The sequence below is a fragment of the Nannospalax galili genome, unplaced genomic scaffold (assembly GCF_000622305.1).
Source record: "Nannospalax galili isolate Female #2095 unplaced genomic scaffold, S.galili_v1.0 scaffold589, whole genome shotgun sequence".
In the NCBI taxonomy this organism is placed as follows: domain Eukaryota; kingdom Metazoa; phylum Chordata; class Mammalia; order Rodentia; family Spalacidae; genus Nannospalax; species Nannospalax galili.
This window is the reverse complement of record NW_008360324.1, coordinates 591,459-595,886: the sequence shown is the minus strand read 5'-3', so window position 1 is coordinate 595,886 and position 4,428 is coordinate 591,459.

Here is a 4,428-nt window from a genome sequence, read left to right as displayed (position 1 = left end):
TCTCTCTCTCTCTCTCTCTCTCACACACACACACACACACACTCACACACAAAATAAATAAATGTAAGCATTTTTTTTTTAATTTTAGAAACAGCTAGGCATGCATGCCTGTATCCTGAGTACTTGGAAGGCAGAGGCAGGAGGATCAGGAATTCAAGGCCAACCTCCTCATATAACCAACCTCTCCACCAAAAATGGTTTGAAACAGATAATGATGGAGATATACAATGTTCTGGATGTACTATTGCCACTGAATCATAAAATAAAAATGTAGACCACAGACAAAGCAAAAAATTTGCATGTGGAGCAACTACAGGCTGTTTTTCTTACTTCTCTTGGGTGCCAAAGGGCACACTTTGGAAAAGGAAATAAAGGAACAAGAACAATTTTGCACAGCCACATGAAGAAGCAAGTCCAAAGGGGAGCCTCTCCTTGGAGGTGAGAAAACTTCCCTTTCTTTCTTTCTTTCTTTCTTTCTTTCTTTCTTTCTTTCTTTCTTTCTTTCTTCCTTCCTTCCTTCCTTCCTTCCTTCCTTTCTTTCTTTCTCTTTCTTTCTTTCTTTCTCTCTTGTTCTTTCTTTTTCCTAAAAATATTTTATTTCTTATTTTTATTTTATGTGTATTTGTGTATTGCCTGCATGTAGGTAAGTGCACCCGTGTCGTGCAATGCCTGCGGAGGACAGAAGAGGCTGTCGGATCCCCTGGGACTGGAGTTACGGACAGCTGTTAGCTGCCATGTGGGTGCTGGGATTCAAACCCGGGTCTTCAGCAAGAACAACCAGTGTTCTTAACCACTGAGCTATTTCTCCAGCCCCCTTTCTTTTTAAAATATATTTTAAAACAGAGTCTCCCAGTAGCCTCAGTGGCCTGAAACTTGCTATGTAGACCAGACTGGTCTTGACCTCACAATGATCCACTTGCTTCTGCCTCCTGAGTGCTGGGATTAAAGGCGTATGCCATTACACTGGCCCCTTTTCTTTAAAATAAAATTTTTTTAATTAAAAAAATTTTTTTCTCTTTAAAAAAATTTATATATTTATTGCCTGCTTGTATATAAGTACATCTGTATCATGTACTACCCGTGGAGGTCGGAAGAGGGCACCAGATCCCCTGGAACTAGAGTTACTGATGGTTGTTAACTACATGTAGGTGCTGGGAACTGAACCCCAGTCCTCTGCAAGTGGCCAGTGCTCTTAACCGCTGAGCCATCTCCCCAGCCCTGCTCCTTTCTCTTGAGAGGACCTCTATTCTGTGTTCTACACTGTGCCAATGTACTTTCCCAGCAACAGTATACAAGTTTCCCCATCTCCTCTCAAGAACTTGTTTTCTTCAGTCTTTTTGACAGTATCCATTTTAACAGGTGTGAGGTTCTAAGAGAGGAAAAGAAAGAAATGCAAAACCAAAATTTTACATACATACATTCATGTATCACTCAGCACACCACTTCTGACACCAGGTCTGTGGGGTTTTTCTCCTCACACACCAAGCAGTTTTCTGGTGGACTCTGAGTACCCTATAATTAAACTCAATTGTGACACTGTCTACTTAGAAAAGTGTCTGATCCCAGATGTTGAGGCTCAGCCCACAGCACTGCCCTCCACTTCAAATACCATTCTGAAGATCCAGGATGCGGCCTATAATTCTGATCAACTGGTTTGCGGGTACCCACCTCTAGGGTCTGATTATTTTGCTAAGATGGCTTACACAACTTGGGAGAACATTTATTTAGTGTCATCATCTTGTTATATTATTTTTTTAATGTTTTATTTATTATTTTTATTTCATGTGTATGAGTGTATTGTCTGCATGTGTGTAAGTGCACCCGTGTAATGCAGTGCTCTGAGAGGTCAGAAGAGGGCACTGGATTGCCTGGAACTGGAGTTACAGATGGTTGTTAGCTGCCATGTGCTGGGAATCGAACCAGAGTCCTCTGCAAAAGCAGTCAGTGCTCTTAACTGCTGAGCTATTTCTCCAACCCTGTATTATTATTTTTAAACATATTTTATTTATCTTTATTTTATGTGTATGAGTGTATTGCCTGTATGTGCACCACATGCATGCAATGCCTGCAGAGGCCAGAAGAGGGCATCAGGTCTCTGGAATTGAGTTATGGAGGGTTGTTAGTCACCATGAAGGTGCTGGGAACTGAATCTTGGCCCTCTTGGTAAAGCAGCCAGTGCTCTTAGCCACTGAGTCATCTCTCCAGCTCCCTTATTATATTATTAAAGTTATGACAGAAGATACAGAGGGCGAGCTGGATAGAGATGTATAGATGAGATCTGGGAGGTCACCCAGTGTACAAGCTTCTATCTCCCTAGAGTTTGGGCTTAGTGCCCTCTCGGGACTTATATGTGTCACCAACCCTGGAAGCCCCCTCGACACCCTAATTCTGGGATTTTTATGGAGGCATGGTCATGCTTGCATGACTGATTATTAATGCCATTCCCAGCCTCTCCCTTTTCCAAAGAGTAGAGCTGAATGTTACAAACTTCTAACTACAACTGTTTCTATGGTAACCACACCCCTATTCAGAACCCACCACCAGTAGCCTCATCAGAATAAAAGGTACAGCTATCGTCCAGCAAAGTCCAAGGGATTTAGGAGCTCTGTGTCTGGGTCACTCTGGAAATTAAAGAGTTTTAGGAGTTCTGTGTCAGGAAGTAGATACAGAAGTCAAATGCATATTATTTTTTCACAGAAGGGCTGTTTCATTGTAGTTTTAATTTGCATTTCTCTGATGATTAGTATGCATTTACATCTTTTCATATTGCCTACCTATTGGTCATTTGTATTTCTTCTTACTGTTTTGTTGCTGTTAATTTACTTTTTGATTGACTGATTGATTGATTGGTTGATTGATTGATTGATTGATTGATTGATTGAAACAGGGTCTCACTGTACAGCCCTGGCTGGTCTGGAATTCATTATGTAAACCAGGCTAGCCTGGAACTCATAGAGAGGTCAATAGCTTCTCTCCTCCATGAACTGCCTTGTGACAAGTCCAGAGACAATAACTGAAGTACCACGTCATGGACCAAAACTTCTGAAACCCTGAACCTGAATAAACCTTTCCTCCCTTGAGTTGATTTCTATCAAGTATTTTGTCACAGCAATGGAAGACTTCCCAGTGCCGTTGTCTAATGCCAGTTCACCATATGTGCTTGGTCTCTTCCATTGATCCATGTGGTTGTTTTTACATCAGCACCATAATATTTTGATTACTGTGTCTGATTGTGTGGCTTTTTCTTTTCCTTCCCCTTCCTTCCTTCCTTCCTTCCTTCCTTCCTTCCTTTCTTTCTTCCTCTCTCCTCTTTCTTTCTTTCTTTCTTTCTTTCTCTCTCTCTCTCTCTCTCTTTCTTTCTTTCTTTCTTTCTTTCTTTCTTTCTTTCTTTCTTTCATGAGATGGGATCTCACCATATAGTGCTGGTTAGACTGGAACTCAGAATGTAGATTAGGGCTAGCCTTAAATTTATGGCTATTCTCCTGCCTCTGACTTTTTGTTTGTTTTTGAAGCAGGTTCTTGCTAATAGCCAGCCTAAACTTACTATGTAATTCAGGCTGCCACAAATTTGAGATTCTCCTGCCTCGGCCTCGTGAGTGCTCAGAGTACAGGTATACACCTTTATGCCTGGTTTTAACATTAGCGAATTCAATTTGCTAGCATTTCGAAAAAAAAAAAAAAAAAAAAAGAATAGCGCTGGCTATTCTTGCAGAGGACCCGGGTTCAATTCCTAGCATCCACATGGCAGTTAACAACCATTCCTAACTCCAGTTCCAGAGGATCAGACACCCTCTTCTGAGCTCTGCAAGCACTCCATGACACAGGTGCACCTACCTGCATGCAGGCAATACACTCATACATATAAAATAAAAATAATAGCCGGGTGTGGTGGCGCATGCCCTTAATCCCAGCACTCAGGAGGCAGAGGCAGGCGAATCTCTGTGAGTTTGAGGCCAGCTTGATCTCTATAGCGAATCCAGGCCACCTGCTGCTACAGGGAGACCATCTCAAAAAGACAAAAAATAACAATAAAAATAAAAATAATAAAATAAAATATTTTAAAAGGTTTTAAAATTTTTATTTATTTTTCTTAATTTGTGTATATGTGTGTTTATATGTTCCACATGTGTATGAGTGCCTGTAGAGACCTGAAGAGGCCACTGGATCCCCTGGAACTGGTGTTATAGACAGTTATGAACTGCCTGACATGGGTGCTCTTAACTGCTGAATCATCTCTCCAGTTCCTGCACTTTCATTGGAGATTTTTACATTTATCACACTTCTTAGTAGCAGCTCTGGGAACATGCACACAAATCCCTGTTGAAACTATAAAAATATCGCTTTTAAAAGTTCAAGGCCAGCCTGGTCTACATAGTGAGTTCCAGGCCAGCTGGGGCTACAGGGAAACCCTGTCTCAAAAAGACCAAA